This window comes from Saccopteryx leptura, chromosome 1, assembly GCF_036850995.1.
Source record: "Saccopteryx leptura isolate mSacLep1 chromosome 1, mSacLep1_pri_phased_curated, whole genome shotgun sequence".
Classification (NCBI taxonomy): Eukaryota; Metazoa; Chordata; class Mammalia; order Chiroptera; family Emballonuridae; genus Saccopteryx; species Saccopteryx leptura.
The window spans coordinates 37,017-56,527 of record NC_089503.1 but is presented as its reverse complement, the minus strand read 5'-3'; the positions used below and the strand labels follow the sequence as shown (position 1 = coordinate 56,527).

Genomic DNA, 19,511 nt, shown 5'->3' with positions numbered 1-19,511 from the left:
AAGGTGTTCTAGAAATGAGAAGTATTGTGTAAGTGACATCGTGTCCCCCTTCACATCCACTGAGAGACTTACAGATTGCCAGTTGTCCAAAGTTTTATAAGGTATGTTACAGAACAAGTATGAAAGGGGTGTGTATGAGCCGGGACAAACAAGGATAGAGGCCTACAGTGGTTCATGGAGTTTTGGTGTTGTAAGGTGGCAGATATTTTTTCCCTTGGGAGGCAGGCAGGGGGTTTTGAAGTCAGCTCTCTGACCCCATGGTGCTTAAGGCTGGGGCTCCTGGCGTTGGTTTTAAGTGAAAGCGCAGGATAGCTTTGCTCAGTCAGGACGTGTGCCAGAGACAGTGGTCACCACTTTAGAGGGTCTTATTTTGTTGAGGCTGGTGAACATGTCTTAGTAGCCACCCGGTGCTGAGAGGACAAGGTGAAGTATTAGAGAAAGACTGTGAGTCTATTGATGGACACCAAGAAAAGTGAAGTGGATACCTAGGGCAGGCGGGAGGGGAAGGAAGTAGGGAGGGAGGGCAGGCGAGAGAGAGAGAGAGAGAGAGAGACAGAGAGAGAGAGAAACACACACGTATCACACGTATGAGCTCCCATCATTTAGCTCAGGTGCTCAATTTCGTTGTGCAGTCTGGTAGTGTCCTGATTGGGGGGGGGGGTCGAGCCTGCCATACTTTGCCTTTGTGGTCGATATCCTGACCATGGCTGGAAGATGATTGATGTTTGAAATTAATATATATGAAGAGAATAGGAGTCTGTTTAGTATGTTTTCCTCATAAGCGATCACTTTGGAAAGTTGGGGGAATGTTGTGGTCCTGGAACCTAATTGTAAAGTTTGTAATACTCTGAAAAAGGTGGTGGCTGTTGAAGATGATTTTTGTCACACATGTGCAGCTGGGTCATGTGCAGCTTCAGGGAAAGGCATCGTCTCCTGACTTTCCTTGGGTGTCTCCTGAGCCTAGGACATCCCTCCCTAGTGCTTGGAAGGTGGCAGGTTTAGTCTTTGTTGTCCTTGTTCTTTAGCAGTTGGCCTCCATGTCAGTCGTTGAAGAAAGTCCTGCTTGGAGGAGTAGGATGCCAAAGGACATGCTGTTTGTGTGGTCACGGGCTCATCTTTCTTTCCTATAAAGTTCTCGGTAGTATAGACCTTTTGTTCCCGGTCATTTTTTAAATTTTTATTTATTTTTTATTAATTTTTGTCGGGAGCCGATCAACGACTGCTGGCTGACAAGGTCACAGCAGCAGAAGACCCACAACTGCTGGCTGACAAGGTCACAGCAGAAGAAGATCAAAAACTGCTGATTGACAAAGTCACTGCAGTGAAGACCAATGGCTGTGGGGTGACAAAGTCACCGCAAAAGGAAAGGCACGATACTTCCCCCTTTGATTTTTTGAATTAATCTGGCCTTATATCCCCCCTTTTTCTGGGTGTGTGCTATTATTTGTGACACAGGGATAATAGTACCGTACTTTCCCTGTAGATTTGTAGTAATTTCTTTGGAAATGAGACAGAAGGTGTAAGTTCCACAGAAAAGCCTGTAAGCCCCTTGAACTGGGCTCATAGATATAAGAGGCTGGCTATGATATCCCTCGTAAAGGGTTAAGTTTGTAGGAGAATTTCTTCTTATTAATCATGTTAAAAAGAATATAGCTAGAACTTAGCTAGTGTATGAATATAGTAAATAAATAAAGTTTGACTAGACAATAGAATTTTAGGTAAGGTGTTATGGAATGGCCCGTTGCGTGGCCTGGGATGGGAATGCAGTCAGCAAGAAAAGAATGTTTTGCTAAGAGAATTGTTTTATGACTGAAGGCAGTTGCTGGGCTTTCTCAGTGAGACACTCATGAGATTTATAAACTTTCCCAAAAATTCTTTCTTCTGATAATGAGAGGTATGGGGCGGGGGGCATCCATAGAAGCAATAGCAATTAATGTCTTCTGAAATTATGTTGCTACTAAGCTATCTTGCGAGTGCACTCTATATATCTTTAAGTAAAAGTTACTCTTAATGTTATGTCAATTTCTTAATGGGCAAGCCTTTTGTTATCTTGTGAGAAAAGTCAGGACACTGCATAAACTCAAGGCCATTTGCCTGAGCAAGCGGTGGTCCTTTGCTACTCCCTAATGATTCTGTCTGTTAATCTCTCTCTGCCCCTTGACTCACAACAACAGTAAAGTTGAGTTATTAGTTAGTACTAATCCTTTAAAAGCTTTTACCGATGTTATCGCTATTCAAGTTATTTTTTAATTGTACTTTGAATGATTTGCCACCTGATTTGTAGTTTATAGATATAAATTAACTGTTATCTGGAAACATGTAAACATAGTGAAACAGAAGCAATGATTAATACCATGTAATTGTAACTTGGTGTGTGTGTATAAAAAAGGAGCTGTACTAGCATTTGGTAGAGATGCCTGGCAGTAAATGCTAACTAGAGAATAAAGAGAAAGAAAAGAATTCGGCTCTCTCACTCGATTTCGCCGACGCCGTCTCTTCCTGTGGGACCCCTGGATCCCCCCCGGGGCTGGACCCCGGCAAATTTTAATGGGGTGACATTAATCAATCAGGGTACATAGGTTCAGAGAAAACATCTCCAGGTTATTTTGACATTTGATTATGTTGCAGACCCATCACCCAAAGTCATATAGCCCTCTGTCACCTTCTATCTGGTTTTCTTTGTGCCCCTCTTCTCCCCCCACCCCTTCCCTCCCCCTCCCCACCCCCCCAGTAACCACCACACTCTTGTCCATGTCCCTGAGTCTCATTTTTATATCCCACCTATATATGGAATTATATAGTTCTTAGTTTTTTTCTGATTTACTTATTTCACTCAGTATAATGTTATCAAGGTCCATCCATGTTGTTGTAAATGATCCTATGTCATCATTTCTATGGCTGAGTAGTATTCCATAGTATATATGTACCACATCTTCTTTATCCAATCATCTATTGAAGGGCTTTTTGGTTGTTTCCATGTATTGACCACTGTGAACAATGCTGCAATGAACATGGGGCTGCATGTGTCTTTACGTACCAGTGTTTTTGAGTTATGGGGGTATATTCCCAGTAGAGGGATTGCTGGGTCATAGGTAGTTCTATTTTTAATTTTTTGAGGAACCACCATACTTTCTTCCATAATGGTTGTACTACTTTACATTCCCACCAACAGTGGATGAGGGTTCCTTTTTCTCCACAGCCTCTCCAACACTTGTTATTACCTGTCTTGTTGATAATAGCTAATCTAACAGGTGTGAGGTGGTATCTCATTGTAGTTTTGATTTGCATTTCTCTAATAGCTAATGAAGATGAGCATCTTTTCATATATCTGTTGGCCATTTGTATTTCTTCCTGGGAGAAGTGTCTGTTCATTTCCTCTTCCCATTTTTTTATTGGATTGTTTGCTTGTTTGTTGAGTTTTATGAGTTCTTTGTATATTTTGGATATTAGGCCCTTATCTGTGCTGCTGTTTGAAAATATCATCTCCCATTTAGTTGGCTGTCTGTTTTGTTGTCAGTTTCTCTTGCTGTACAAAAGCTTCTTAGTCTGATGTGGTCCCATTCATTTATCTTTGCCTTCACTTCTCTTGCCTTTGGAGTCAAATTCATAAAGTGCTCTTTGTAACCAAGGTCCATGAGTTTAGTGCCTATGTTTTCTTCTATGTAATTTATTGTTTCAGGTCTTATATTTAAGTCTTTGATACATTTTGAATTAATTTTAGTACAAGGGGACATAACTGTAGTCGAGTTTCATTCTTTTTCATGTGGCTTTCCAGTTTTCACAGCACCATTTGTTAAAGAGGTTTTCTTCTCTCCACTGTGTGTTGTTGGCCCCTTTATAAAAAATTATTTGACCATATACATGTGGTTTTTTTTTAAAAAAATTATTTATTTATTTTAGAGAGGATGGGGGAGATAGTGAGAGAGAGATAGAGAGAGAGAGATAGAGAGAGAGAGAGAGAGAGAGAGAGAGAGAGAAGGGGGAGGAACAGGAAGCATCAACTCCCATATGTGCCTTGACCAGGCAAGCCAGGGTTTTGAAACGGCAACCTCAGTGTTTCCAGGTTGACGCTTTATCCACTGTACCACCACAGGTCAGGCATACATGTGGTTTTATTTCTCGGCTTTCTATTCTGTCCATTGGTCTGACTGTCTATTTTTCTGTCAATACCATGGTTTTTTTTTATTTTTATTCTTTTTTGTATTTTTTCTGAAGTTGGAAACAGGGAGGCAGTCAGGCTCCCGCATGTGCCCAACCAGAATCCACCCGACATGCTTACCAGAGGGTGATGCTCTGCCCATCTTGCTCTGTCGCAACCAGAGCCATTCTAGTGCCTGAGGCAGAGGCCAAGGAGCCATCCTCAGTGCCCAGGGCTGACTTTGCTCCAATGGAGCCTTGGCTGCCGGAGGGGAAGAGAGAGACAGAGAGGAAGGAAGGGGGGAGGGGTGGAGAAGCAGATGGGCGCTTCTCCTGTGTGACCTGACCCGGAATGGAAACAGGGTTGTCCGTACACTGGGCCGAAGTCTATCCATTGAGCCAACTGGCCATGTCTATAGTCATGATTTTTGTTCATTAAATTTTAGGTCTACAACTCTGCTTGGGTCCTGGCATTTTCCAATTGGATGCATCCCTGAAACCTAATGAACGGACGATGGTCGTAGAGGGTTTGGAGGCCAGAGGTGCGCGGGGAGGACCCCAGAGGCGGGGAAAGGCGAGGTGCGGGGCGGGCAGACTGAGGCGCAGCGCAGTCCGGGCCCTTGGTGAGAAGGGACCGCTCCTCCTCCAGGTGAGGCGAATGCTGAGGCGGCTGAAGGTGAGGTGCCATGGAGTTACTCACGTAGGTGGTGAAGAAAAGTAAGAAAGTGATGAAGTGTCAGGTTTTGTTTTTTGCTCATCGGTGCAGGTAAGACTGGTAGAATTTCCTGTATGTTTCTGCGTGTGATGTTATTACGTTTCAGTTGCAATTATATTGTAAGTGCCATTGTTAACCGTTTTGGGGATTCTTTAAAAGTATTTGACAACTTGCAAGTATACCTACTGTGCAGTTACTTTTTGTTGCAGATTTCTAAAGGAAACGTAAGGAGAGGAAGATACATAGTTTCTATGTGTTACCGCAGGTGTGGAGCAGAACACAGTTGCCTTTACAGCCAACGTCCGCGCGATGCCCTGGCGCCCTCGTGTGGGCACCTGGGAAAATGACACCTTAGCACAGGTGCCCCAGAAGGTTCTGCAGAGCGGGTCTCCTAGGAGGGAGGAATCCACTTAGCCGTTCACTTTGAGTGTTTTATCTCCTTACCAATTATTTTGAAGGAGGTGGGGGGGGGGTCCTTCCCGTTTCTGAAGGAGAGAGGCGTGATTCATCTATTTCGATGATAAATTTTTCTGTTTTTTCTTGCAGTTCTGCTGCCTGTCATTGGGAGCTTATGTTTCCGAGTTCTGTTCATTGCATGGAAAGCAGGAACTCCCGGGTTCATCAAACTCCTCGGTAGGAAGCGCTGGTCTTTGTAGTCATGGTTTTTGCCCTCAGCCGAACACAGTGTTGTGTAATGTCTATTTATTTGAAGTTTGCATCCTACAGGTGGGTTCCAAAGTAGGTTTATAGTGGTGAGTAGGAGAAGGAATTAATTGTCATATTTGTATTTGTTAATTACTGTATTATTTTCCATGGAATGATCGTCAACCTTTATTAGGTCCACCCCATAGAAATTTTCCCACCATTTCCCTTGGAGTCTGCGCGTCGTCTTATGGTTTTTGCATTTCAGAATGTTTCTCTTGTGGTAGTACGAGTTTTGATTTTGAAAGGAAGGTGTCTTTTATATTGTAGTTTAAAACTTTATGAAGTGTACACGAATTTATTTAGCTAAGGTAAACGTGCACCGAGTGTACCTGGTTCCTGGTTTATCTGAGCAGCAGGGCTCCTCTCCCAGAGGCTAACCAACCAGAGGTGAGAGTCGGGGTCAAGAGAAAAGTGCGGAGGGAGCTGGGCTGGCCGGGAGGGAAATGGGGCCCAGCCCCGCGATGAAGACCCGGCAGGGAAGAGGGAGGATGTCCGTGGACTTGAGGCCAGGTGCTGCCAGGCAGATGCCGTTCTAGAAGGGTCAGAGGTGTAGATGTGAGAGGATTCCCGACCCCGGGGATGTCAGGAGGGGTGGAGGGGACACGAGGGAGGGGTTGGGGGAGGAGGTGAAACTGGGCTTAAGGAGCAGAGAAGAATCCCCAAAGGGTTTGTGGGGCGCACATCCCGCTCCCAGTGTAAGTGAGCACTTCCAGTGGGAGCACTTTTCTGTTTCAGTGTAGACAATATTACATTTGTAGACAGTGTTGAGAAAACAATGTATTTCTTTTTCTAAAAAGATTTTACTCACTGGTTACAGAGAGAGGAGAGAGACGAGCGGGAAGCATCCACCTGCAGTAGTCTCTCCCAGTATGCGCTTTGACCAGGTAAGCTAGCGGTTTTCAAGGCAACGTCAGCATTCCAGGTCTACGCTTCATCCACTGCGCCACCCCAGGTCAGTCTAATTATAATTATCATTATTATCATCATTAATATTGCTATTGTTTTATTATTATTAAACAGCATGAGAATACTGCATGTCTTTGTGTAGTATTTTATAATTTTGTTAGTATAGATTATCTGTTTTTGTGAAGCAGATTCCGAGGCATTTTACCTGATTTACTGTTATTGGGTGGGTCTGAAGAAATATAGAATTCATTCAATAGAGTTTTTTATAAGTGGAATATCTATGTATGACTGTTATTTCTCCTCCAGTGGAGTAAAAATATTGCTTGTAATAAATGTTAGGTGATTCTCATGAGTCATCCAGGTACATAAGCTAGTATGTAGCTGTGGTCAGTATATTGATGTAGGTTTAAGTCATGTGAAAGTAGTTAAAGGTTGAAAGGTAAGAGGCAGAAGTGAGGTCATTTGAGAAGTTGGCAAACATTGTTTTGTGAGTTAAAAGTACACTGATGAGCCAATAAAAGGGTAACATTCATCCTAGCATATGAAATAAGTGTAGACGTGGGATGCACGCTGTGGTAGTAATCCTAAGTATGGTTAGTCATTACCTGTGCTCCATGTACGGTGTCCGGGGAATATATGCTATGGTCAAAAGTCTTCATTTTTGAGGACGAAAACTTTAGATGGTGAATTCTGGAATCTAAAGAAGTAAGATGAAGGATTGGAAGTGATCATACACAGGTATGAAAGTGATTTCTGTGTCATGAAATGAAGTGGTGATGGTGAGATGCTTAGTCTGGTTTTGTCCCCAAGTGATTCAGTCTCGTAACACGTGAGATGTTCCTGGACTCCTGAGTGTTTTGGGGTGTCTCATCAGACCAGGAAATTCTATTGCAATCATGGCAAGATGGGAGGTTTTGTGTTTGTTGTTGTTCATCGTTGGGTTTGAATGTTTATAGTCATAGTTAAAGAGATAAATTGCATTTCAGATTTAGGATTTACAATGACCTGCTGTTTGTATTCTAGTGCAGACTTCATGTTGTTCTATGTAGATTAAGGTCTGTCTTTTGAGTACCATGGATCTTTTGGGGCTGGGCTTATCTTTTTCCGGGAAGAAGGGCTGTGCATGGTAGGTGTTCTCCTGTGCACCTGTTCTTTCTAGTTACTGCTTGCAAATAACACCTAACCCACCACACTGCTGACAGTACAAAATGGCGCCATCATGGTCGAATATGCCCTGGGGGCACATTCATCTTTGGTTCAGAAACCTGACATAAGTTGCAAATTTCTGGATAGCAGAATGATAGGAATGTAGCATTTTTCTTATTTCTCCTTTGAAAGTATTTTCTAATTTTATTAGTGATTTATGTTAGGGTTTTATTTTATTTTTAAGGTGTGTCTTTGAAAAGATGTAAACATGACAATATTGTTATTACCTTTACTTATAGGTTTCTAGGTGGATGGTGTGGTGAGCCATAAAGAGAGCATATGTAACTGAAGTGTATTGAAATGTCTAGGAAGGTGGTTTATAGTTTAGTAGGGTCAATTTTTCTTTTCTTTTCTTTTTTTAAATAAATCAGGGTACATATATTCAAAGAAAACATGTCCAGGTTATCTTGTCATTCAATTCTGTTGCATACCTATCACCCAAAGTCAGATTGTCCTCCGTCACCTTCTATCTAGTTTTCTTTGTGCCCCTCCCCTAACCCCTCCACCTCTCCCTCCTTCCCTCCCCCCACTCCCATAACCACCACACTCTTGTCCATGTCTCTTAGTCTCGTTTTTATGTCCCACTAATGTATGGAATCCTGCAGTTCTTGTTTTTTTTCTGATTTACTTATTTCACTCCGTATAATGTTTCAAGATCCCACCATTTTGCTCTAAGTGATCAGATGTCATCATTTCTTATGGCTGAATAGTAATATGTGCCATATCTTCTTTATCTAGTCTTCTATTTTTTTTTTTTTTACAGTGATTAAAGCCTTTAAGCAAACTCTTGGCCAATACAGCAAGAATCCATAAAAGAGTAGTGTCCTTAACATGTTCACCAAGTCCAAGTTGGCCCCAACACCATGCCAAATCCCTGAAAAATGCAACCCAACCCCAGTTCAGTCTGTTAGGAGCTGTCACAAGGAGCAGGAGTCCTGGAAAAGTCCACATCCAGGAAAAGTCCGCATGGCACTGGAATTGTCACAATTCTATACTTTGCAGCTCACGTCCAAGTCCCAATGACTGCTGCTTCTAGCTGGTAATGATTCTAGGGTCAATTTTTAAAGAGTTACAAGCATTCTTTTTTTTTTTTTTTTTTTTTTAAGAGAGAGACAGATAAGAACAGAGAGATGAGAAGCATCAATCATCTGTTTTTTCCTTGTGACACCTTAGTTGTTTATTGATTGCTTTCTCATACATGCCTTCACCATGGGCCTTCAGCAGATCGAGTAACCAGTGACATTGGGTCCAAGCTGGTGAGCTTTGCTCACACCAGATGAGCCCGTGCTCAAGCTGGCAACCTTGGGGTCTTGAACCTGGGTCCTTTCGCATCCCAGTCCGACGCTCTATCCACTGTGCCACCTCCTGGTCAGGCTACGAGTATTCTTAAAAACTATCTTAGCTGTATTGTTTGGGAACTGTGAAATAGTTATGTATATTGAATTTTATTTGCCACTTAGAGTTTTTTTTAAAAAATATATATCCATATTGATGTTTCTGTGGGAGGGGCAGTGTATAGGTTTTGAAAGGTTTGCCGTATCCCCCAATGAGAGAGGTGTGTTCAATTGCTTTTTATAATTATGACTTTTTCTTTTTCATTTTATGTCTGTGATTTATTATTTGAGTTTGTTACTTATAGCTTGTGAAGTTAGATATTCACAGTTATTGGAATGTACCGAAATGAATTTCTGTCTATAATTTGTAGGACCAACTTTTGCTCTCCATTGCATGGTATCCAAATATGTTTTGGTTTTGTTTCCATTTCTTTTTATTTGTTGCTGTGTTACAGTGTAGTTGGCTCCAGCATTTTCTATTAGTTGTGCATGTGTATTAACATCCACAGGAAGTAATTTTTGCATATAGTAGGATGTAGGGGTGTAATTTATTTTTCTAATATAGCTGTTGTAACACCAGTTATTTTATGATGAAAATATTTCTTGTGATATAAAGAGAAATCTTTATGGTATAAGAATAGATACGAGTTTGCATCTAGTACTGGAGGTTCTGTTCCAAGAACTAGGCTATTAATGTCTATTGGTAAAGAAAAAGGTGTTTTTTATTTTTAAAGTGATGTAGTATAGTTTGAATTAGGTTGAGGATCAGGGTTCCAGGATATAGGTTTATTTGTTGTTTGTTTTATATTGTAGAGGAACTGAAGCTATGTGAAACTGGTAAATAGCAGGGTTCTGTGGTCTATTAAAAAAATTGTTTTGAAAAATGTATTTGTAGACAGGAAACCGTGTTTAATTTAACCAAAGCAAAAGAATATTAGTACAGAGAGTGAATGCTGGATTGTAGAAAAGTAGGAAGAAAGATTGTTAGTGACATTCAGGAACAGCTGTGAAAGACTGAATAGTTGAATCCTGAGGAGAAGCAGAGATTGTGACACACCCAGTCTGGTTCATCAGAGAGTGATTCAGTGCTCAAGCTGTGAGATGTTCCTTGCCTCTCGGATTTTCTGGGGCATCATGTTAGGCTAAGATCCTATTAAGCAGTTTTTGAAGATGGTTTGTAATTGTTTTTTTTTCCAGGTGTCTGTTTCTGGGTGGATAGGTCAAGAGAGTCAGCATTTGTGATCTAGGATTCCAACTGACCTGCTGTTTGTATTCTATTTTTTATGTGGTGCTATATAGAGTAGGTGTGAGGTTTGAGTAGTAGTGACCTTTTGGGACAGATCAGTCTTTGTCCTGAGGAAACATCCCCTGCATATACTAGGTGTCAGGGGTACTAGTTAATTCTATCCACTGCTGGCAAGTAATGCTCATTTTCACACCCACATGGAGAATGTGAAACTCAGCTATCTTGGACAGTTAGTAAAGAACCGGCCTAGATATTCATCCAGTCACTTATACCCAAGGTGAGTAGTTTCCTCTGACCAGCCTACTGCATTTACACATGAAGAGCCACTCCTGGAAAGGAAGGTGTTCCAGGCTGGGGCATCTGAACAGGTTGGATGCCTGTCTGGCTGCAAAGGGATCAGGCGGATGGAGCCGCTGAGTCTTCTGCTGTGGTCAACGTAACACTGCGGAGTCTCATTCCTTCCCATGGTGAGTGTCTTTGTCGTGGGATTGTCTGAAAAATGAAGACTGCTGTACGTGGGTGGGCCCGACTCGTGCCGGTAGAATGATGCGACTCCTTGGACAGTGCATCCAGACAGGTAAGACTTGGGGTGTCATGAAGCTAATGCTCCCCGATGGAACTCTACCGGCGTGTTTTCCTCCTGCCCCCGTGTTTGGAACGGAAGGAGCGTTCCTGGGCCTTCGGAAGGGGGTGTCTTCTGGGAATGTTAGCTGCTCTTGGAAGTATTTTACTGAGGAGGGTACAGTCTCCCAGAGTGTGGAGGTGCGACGCTTTCACTTTCATTCCTTTCCCGTTGCTTCTGCCCGGACACGGCTCGCAGTCTGTGGCGTGATTTCGATGTGTGTTCTCTGGCTGCTCTTTGTGGAGAGTTCCCACGTTACTATATACCCGGTGCCCATATTCTGTGTACTGGGAACTAAGATGGTGTTTAGGATTGTTACTCTCTGATGTGCGTGTTGGCCATTTTATTTTCCGATTGAGTAGATGTCCTTGAGCATCACTTCGAAGTGCGGCTCCGCGCTGCCCTCCCGTGGACATATGTGGGAATCGCATGGAAGCCTGTGTCCTGAGAGGGATGCACTGACTTGGGTGTATTGATTCAGTTGTATTGGTTTCAGTCTCGTCTTAACATTCTTTTGCATCGTTGATGACGGCTGTCTAGTGGCTGGGGGAGGGGGGTACCCTAGAGAGGAGGTCGGAAGAAGGAGGAGTCATGTGGCGTGAGTTGAGAATGGACACAGTGGGGACACGGGAGGAAAAAAGGGTTGTGACAGACCGGATCCCAAGAGGTAAGATTTCGGTGTCTCGTGAGGGGTTTGGTCTTTCACAGTCCTATGTTCACTGTGCTCTCTGTTACTATCCGCGGATTTCATGGAATTCTGTAGATATTGAACAGTGATCAGAACGTTGTGAGTTTGCTTTTTAATCTCATTCTGTCCGCTTATTTTAGGGCGCCTTCTTCCAGAGGTTGAGTGACGGTCCTTTCTGTTGCTGTTCGGTGTTAGCCTTTCTTTAAGTGCCGCAAGGCGTGGCGGCAGGGTTTCCTTACAGGTGTGTTTGGGGAGTCCTGTTCATAGAGACTTTATTTTTTTCATCTGGTTTCTGATTCCTCGATTCACTAGGGTGGTGAGAACTAGCGTGAAACCCGTCTTCCGGAATGATTGTGGACACTTGATTCACAGCTCAATTTAGCCTCACAGCTACTGTGCTCTGGGTTTGACTCACTACTTCCCTCCTGTGGACATCTATAGTTATTACATGTTATTGTCATTCAGCAAGTCCCTTGGCAGGCTGCGGTCTGCGCTGTGGGAATGCGGCAGGCCTTCTTTACTAGAACGTTACTTACAGTGAATCATTATGTTCTACTTCCATTTTCTGGACCATATTGTGTGAAACCGAGAAATGCAGTTTCCGGTATTTCGATCCTTGGAGGTCCCTTGCAACTGTCTACGTAGTCTGGCATGGACTGAAAACGCTTTTCACGTGAGAAGTCCCAATCCAAGTGTTATTAATGTTAATGGGGTGACATCAATAAATCAGGGTACATATATTTAAAGAAAACATGTCCAGTTTATCTTGTCATTCACTTATGTTGCATACCCATCACCCAAAGTCAGATTGTCCTCTGTCACCCTCTATCTAGTTTTCTTTGTGGAAATTTATTTTGAGAGCCAATTTTTTTTTAACGTCAACAATATAGGTAGGTACATTATTATTAACTTAATTAGAGTACTCCTAAGCTGGCCTTTGCTAAACACTCAAGGGGCCAAAGAGCCACATATGGCTCATGAGCCATAGTTTGCCAACCAAGGCAAACCTATCATTAATATTGTTCTTGGACTTCCTATTAATACCCCTCCTCAACCTAAAAACATGACTTCTGCCCCTAATAATTATTGCCAGTGTAACCTGGCAAAAGAGCCCACAGCACAGAGAAAGCTGTATATCACCATGCCTATTCTTCTACAGGCATTCTTAACTATAACATTTACAACCACAGAGGGCAGAAGTTTGCAGGAGAAAGAGTTTTGGCATCTCCTGTAGAATTCCAGAGTCTCTCTGATGCTGAATAGTCCTGTACATCAACATTCAAAGAAAATTTTTTAAAAATAAAAAGCATGATAAAGAAGATTTGCAGGAGATTCAGGATATGACTCCTTTTATATTTTTAAAAATTGACCTTTAAATATTTGCCGGGTACACTTTAATAATACTTGACTTTAAAGATTGTAAGAAATACCTGTAATTCAAAAGGTTTGACAGGTGATAGTAAATAATTTTCCTACATATGTGGGAGTATTGTCTGTTTTAATCAGTTAGGAAGTATTAAAATAGAAAATACGTACAAACAATGAGATAAACATGCTTAGTAGCCTTACTTGTTCTTGTAGAGGCTACAGTAAATCTAGAATAAGTATGCTCGGACATGTGGACAAAGGATTGTTTGACAAATGAAGGTTTATGAGTAACTTTTATTTGCCAAGATTGTCCTATAGGAGTCCACGAGGGTCAGCTCTTAATGAGGAGACAAATTGTAGTATAGGACACTTTAGAAAGGATTTAAAAATCTGCAGCAAGGGCATTCCCTTGTGGTAAAGCTCCAGGGAGCATGTAGTGAGCTCGACTATGTCCTATAAAACATGGAGCTCTAGGTTGTCGAACAAGTCTTTGAAGAAGGAGAAATTGCTGAAATAGTTCCTCACCAGCAGTTGTTCCTAAGACAGAAGTGTCTATGTGGAAACAACCATAAGTAAATATTTGCTGTCTATACAGATTAAAGGAGGAACATGGCAAAGGCTGAAAAGCCATGATAATGGCACGTAATTCTACTCTTTGAGAGCTTATTTTAAGGTGACTGTTTCAGTATAAACTCGTCCATCAATTATTCAGCCTGCTATTTTTTAGCTGGACCCAACAGTAAAGACTGTAGCTGCTTTTGGAATGGGCTCATTAACAATTGTCTTAGAAAAGACAAATGTAGTAATTATTGAAAATTGAACTATTTTTATCAGCTGGATAGTGAGAATCAATTTGGCTTGTAAAATTTGCAAAAGGAATTTGCCATTTAGTGGAAGTTTTCCAGAGCCATAATTGTTGATTCTTTTAAAAAGGAACAACAATAATTTGAGGCTCAAAACCTGTAAGCTGTAAAAGTTGCCTATGCTCCTTGATAATCAAGGAGGCAAGAAGATCAAAATACAGAGATAAAATTTTTTTATGAGTAACAGCTAAATGAATCCATTAGTAGGACCTGAAGCTTGTCACAATGGACCCATTGGAGTGTAGCTTGAGGGACAAATTAGTAAGGCAATTGGTTCTTCAGGATTTATGCATTTTACTTGTGCTTGCTGCAAGGCCTTTTTCTACATGCAGTAAAGCTGACTCTCCTGCAGCTTTAGGTTGCTGAGGGGAAGCTGGGTCATCTGAATCATTAAGAATATAAAAAATTGGTTTCAGTTCCTTGATAGTTAATTTCAAGGAAGGTCTAAGGCAGTTAATGTCTCCTGACAATTTCTAAAAATCAGTAAAAGTTTGCAAATGATCTGTCCTGATTTCTCATTTTTGTGGAGGAATTTGTTGTCCCTCAATAATTTGTCCTAGATGAGAGAAAGAAAAGATTGCTGTACCTTTTCCGGAGATATATAAAGTCCCGATTCTTTCAAAAAGTATTCTAGTTGTTGTAAAATGGTCAGCACACTGTCTTTACCTGCATGAGCAATAAGAATATCATCTGTATAATGAATTATGTACTCCTCAGGGTGATGCCATCATACTGGAGAGATAGCTTGAGCAACATATTTTTGGCATAAGGTAGGACTGTCAGCCATACCTTGAGCGAAAACGTTCCACTGGTATCACTCCACGGGAGCCTGGAAATTTTTTATTTTTTTTTGTATTTTTCTGAAGTTGGAAACGGGGAGGCAGTCAGACAGACTACTGCATGTGCTGGACCAGGATCCACCCAGCATACCCACGGGGGGGGGGAGGGAGGATGCTCTGCCCATCTGGGGCATTGCTCTGCCACAACCAGAGCCATTCTAGCGCCTCAGGCAGAGGCCACAGAGCCATCCTCAGCACCTGGGCAAACTTTGCTCCAATGGAGCCTTGGCCATGGGAGGGGAAGAGAGAGACAGAGAGGAAGGAGAGGGGGAGGGGTGGAGAAGCAAATGGGCGCTTCTCCAGTGTGCCCTGGCCGGGAATCGAACCCGGACTCCTGCACAGCAGGCAAATGCTCTACCACTGAGTCAACCGGCCAGGGCCTCGGGAGCCTGGAAATTTAATGAAGGAACACTGAATGTAAAATGCTTGAAACATGAGGGCTTGAAGGATAGTCAAAAACAATCCTTCAAGTCAACAATTATAAGGTGAAAATTCCATGTAATGGCAGTAGGAGAAGGGAGTCCTAGCTGGATAAGACTTATAACTTCATAGTCTTATTTATTGTTCTCAAATCTTGTAATGACCTCCAGTTTCCTAATTTCTTCTTCTTCTTTTTTTTATGTGCCCTAGGCATGAAACAGCTCTGGCCACCAAGACAGGCATCAAACTAGGATGTACTAGGGCTGAATACCTGATTTGCCCCTGATATAAGAGCAGCACTACCAATCAGGTTCCTCCTTGCCCATTGCCAGAGGCTCTGGTTTTCTTTTTTTTTTTTTAAATCTTTTAATTACAGTTGATAACTTTATTTATTTATTTACTCATTTTAGAGAGGAGAGGGAGAGAGAGAGAGAGAGAGAGAGAGAGAGAGAGAGAGAGAGGAGAGACAGAGAGAGAGAAGGGGGGAGGAGCTGGAAGCATCAACTCCCATATGTGCCTTGACCAGGCAAGCCCAGGGTTTTGAACCGGCGACCTCAGCATTTCCAGGTCAACGCTTTATCCACTGCGTCACCACAGGTCAGGCTCTGGTTTTCTTTTAGTAACAAATATAGGCATATTTCATAGGCTATTAGAAGTTTGACAGTGCCCAAGCTGTAACTGCTCTTGTAGCAATTGAGCAGCTGCCCTAAATTTCTCCTGAGAGAAGGGCCGTTGGTCTACCCATAGAACATCATCTGATTTCCAAGTAATTATGTCTGTACAATGCATTATTGGGGTAGCAGGAGTTACCAAGGCCCCTATGCTAAATTTTCATACCCTAATCCATGCCTTCTGGTATTAGGTGTCTAATATTATTATTATGTCTGGTATTACAAGTGTCTATGGTGGTGAGAATGCCCCGCTATTCTTTCCCTAATCCCTTAGTGGGCAAAAAACCCTGATCATTTGAACACTGACTAATGTTGTGAAATAGGAATACTGACAATGCTCCTATATATTTTTTAAAAAAACATCTCTACCCCACAAATTAAGTGGATATCCAGGGAGCACATAAGGCTGAGAAAGTCCAGTATAACCTTTTTTATCTTCCCATTGCAAAAAACTAGAGCTTTGTTGTGGGGACTTTGTCCTATGCCTCACAGCTCAGAGACTGCTTTATAAGTGGGGTAGAAAGAATGCTAATATTGCTCAGCAAAAACAGATACATTAGCTTCTGTATCTAAGAGTCTTGTGAACTCATTCCCTTGTATTATTAGCTCCATTTCAGGGCATTTCTTTCCTATCTTTTAATTTCAATAGGCAAAATCAGAGGAGCTAAATTCCTAATTTTTTTAGGGCCCCTTTTGCAGGGTGTGGTCTGAGAAACAGAATTAGCTTCCTTACAGTATTCTTCTAACTGCCTGAAGCAGCTTGAGACAAATTCTTAAAATGACTTATCAGTGCCCTGCTTCATTCTGCTCAATTCCTTTGTTTTACCTACCTGAGTATAACCTTACACATAAACAATACAATTTACACACAGAAAAACAAGTTATAAAATAACTTTGATTAATCCTAATATTTGAATTGCTGTTTGGCTCCTAACTTTGAACATGCCTCATAATGCACTAACCAAATTAGTAAATCATAAGAATCTACATTCTGTTCTCTTTAAATTTTAATGAGCGCTCCATATAAGTTGTAAAATTATTTTTTCAACATTAGAGCTGGCATTTCCAATTTTTACATGCAAGAACTCGATTCAGGCCTTAAAAACAACATATTTTAGAAAACATTAAACAACGACTAAACAGAAATAAGAATTAGATGAACCAGAAAAATTAGAGAGAAACTGAAATTTCACCGCAGTGCCAGATTAGAAAGATACTTGTCAGATTTTAGTCAGGGCATTTTCTGAGAGAAACCGAAGGATGGGAATCAACAAAATCTTCCTGAGAAAATTTTCTTTCAGCAGCAGCTTGAGAAATTTTATAGTGAAATCCACCAGTGGTCCCTTGCCTAAATTTCTAGGCCAAGAAAGGGAGAGAAACAAAATAACAGTTTGGAGGGTTGTTGCTAACACATTAAAGAAAGTCAGACAATAACAGGAAAAGCTATAACTTGAATAGCTGAGTGTCCTAACCGTTCTTAAATTCCATAGTTGCTGTAACTGGCATCTCAGGAAGACCATTACAAGACTTCTCTTCTACCTCAATTTTAGGTGAGTGGCAGACCAAGCACCTGGAGAGAACTAGGAGCAGCCACACTGTCCCACGTTCCTTAGCCCCCATACTGCAAAGTACAGGACCACTTGCCACAGTATCTTCACACCATTGCCTTTTCAGAACTTTACCTACTTGCTCCCCTGTAGCAAAACTAACCATTCTCTCCTTCAGAAACCAGGGGCATACATCTTGAATATATTGTAAAAAAAATTCTAGCTGCATAACTCTTATTACAGAAAGGCCCCCTGCTTTTGACCCTAATTGTCCCATAATTTATTACTCCTGACTGTAATCTCCCCCAAAACTTTCTTTACTCACTGTGCGCCCTTGGAGAGTTCCGTCACTTGCCTTGAGTTTAGTTCTTTCATACCTAGGTTTCTGTTCGGGAGCCACTTGCCATGAACCAACATGGCTAGTAATTCTGGGTCCTGAGGGAGACCGGGGCGTAATTAAGGAAATAGACTTCACTGAGAAAAGAGGATGGGATCGGGAGGCCTCTTCAATTCTGATGGGAAAATCAGAGAGAGAACCCCCGGTCTTTGCTGTGTTGTAGAGCAGAGACAATTAAAGCCTTTAAGTCAATATACAGATAGAGAAGTCTCTGATACAAAGCCACTCATCTGAAGCATAAATTGTATTCCGCATTAGAGTGCACCACCCTACATCATGCAGTAGTCAAGGGTGTGGGGAAAAGGTTTACGTTGAAAAGATATTAGCATTAAAGAATCTTCATGTTAAAAGATGTTAGTATTAAAGGATCTTAGTATTAAAAGATCTCAGTATTAGTAGGTGGACAATGCCTGAGCTCTTAGGAACACTATTTTTAGAGCCGGAAAAGGAGAACTGAATCCTTACCAGCTCCCCATCTTCTAAGGTGAGCTTAACTTCCCACCACGCAGAAGTCCCAAGTCTTTTCCTTCCGTGCCATGCCATGAACCTAAACCACACCCGAGACCCTGGCCCAAACTCTTCCTGGGAGCCCTCTCTCCTCTCCTCAGGGCTCTGGACTACCCCCCAAAGTGGCCTTTTTAATAAGCGTAGTGGAGATCCCCACCGCATTCTACAACCTCTTCGGTGGACCACCAGTGACTGCCCCCTCCAGGCCCCAAGCTCGGAAGTGATACAGCCATCATTCCAACCCACAGCATCCCCAACTGTCACCTGCCTGCTTCAGGGCTCGGCCCCCTTTTCTGAGACCCTCCTAGCCCCCACCCCCACAAACCCCTATGCCCGCACAAATTGTCCTCTCCCTCCCCCAACCACCACACCAGCGCCCGCAGTCCCGGCCGGGTCCCCCACAGCCGTCCTGGCGGCTTGTAAACACCCCTTTGTTTCCAGACGCAACCCTCCTGATGCCATAACACCCGCCGTCCTCCAAATGCCCTCTGCCCGGGACTGGCCCGCCCTTACCCCCTCAACCTGGCTGCCAACGCCCCACCCCCGTTTGACGGCACCAGGGTAAGTCCCGACGCCCCGAACCCCACTACCGCCCCGACCAGCCCTACAGTCCCGGCCAGGTCACCCACAGCCGTCCTGTCGGCTTGTAAACACCCCTTTGTTTCCAGACGCCCCTTCCTGATTCCATTAACACCCTCCGTCCTCCAAATGCCCTCTGCCCGGGCCTGGCCCACCCTTACCCCCTCAGCCTGGCTGCCGACGACCCACCCCCGTTTGACGGCACCAGGGTAAGTCCCCGACACCCCGAACCCCACAACCGCCCCGGCCAGCCCCTAGAGTCCCGGCCAGGTCCCCCACAGCCGTCCTGTCGGCTTGTAAACACCCTTTGTTTCCAGAAGCCCCTTCCTGATTCCATTAACACCCTCCGTCCTCTAAATGACCTCTGCCCGGGCCTGGCCCGCCCTTACCCCCTCAACCTGGCTGCCAACGCCCCATCCCCGTTTGACGGCACCAGGGTAAGTCCCCGACCTCCCGAACCCCACAATCGCTCTAGGCCAGCCCCTAGAGTCCCGGCCAGGTCCCCCACAGCCGTCCTGTCGGCTTGTAAACACCCCTTTGTTTCCAGACACAACTTTCCTGAATCCATAAAACCCCCCGACCTCCAAATGCCCTCTGCCTGGGCCTGGCCGCCCTTACCCCCTCAACCTGGCTGCCAACGCCCCACCCCCGTTTGACGGCGCCAGGGTAAGTCCCCGACCCCCCAAACCCCACAATCACCCCAGGCCAGCCCCTGCAGTCCGACCAGGTCCGCCACAACCGTCCTGTTCATTCTTCACGTC

The 19,511-nt window shown here is 43.2% G+C and overlaps 2 non-coding genes across 2 annotated transcripts; both read right to left on the bottom strand.

The window, feature by feature from the left end:
* Window positions 1-14,934: 14,934 nt before the first annotated feature.
* TRNAS-GCU (transfer RNA serine (anticodon GCU)) lies at window positions 14,935-15,009 on the bottom strand. Its single transcript has one exon. It is a non-coding gene; the product is annotated as a tRNA-Ser (tRNA).
* A 237-nt stretch (window positions 15,010-15,246) lies between these two features.
* LOC136389924 (small nucleolar RNA SNORA48) lies at window positions 15,247-15,386 on the bottom strand. The gene has a single exon (XR_010748471.1). It is a non-coding gene; the product is annotated as a small nucleolar RNA SNORA48 (small nucleolar RNA).
* Between the last annotated feature and the right edge of the window lie 4,125 nt (window positions 15,387-19,511).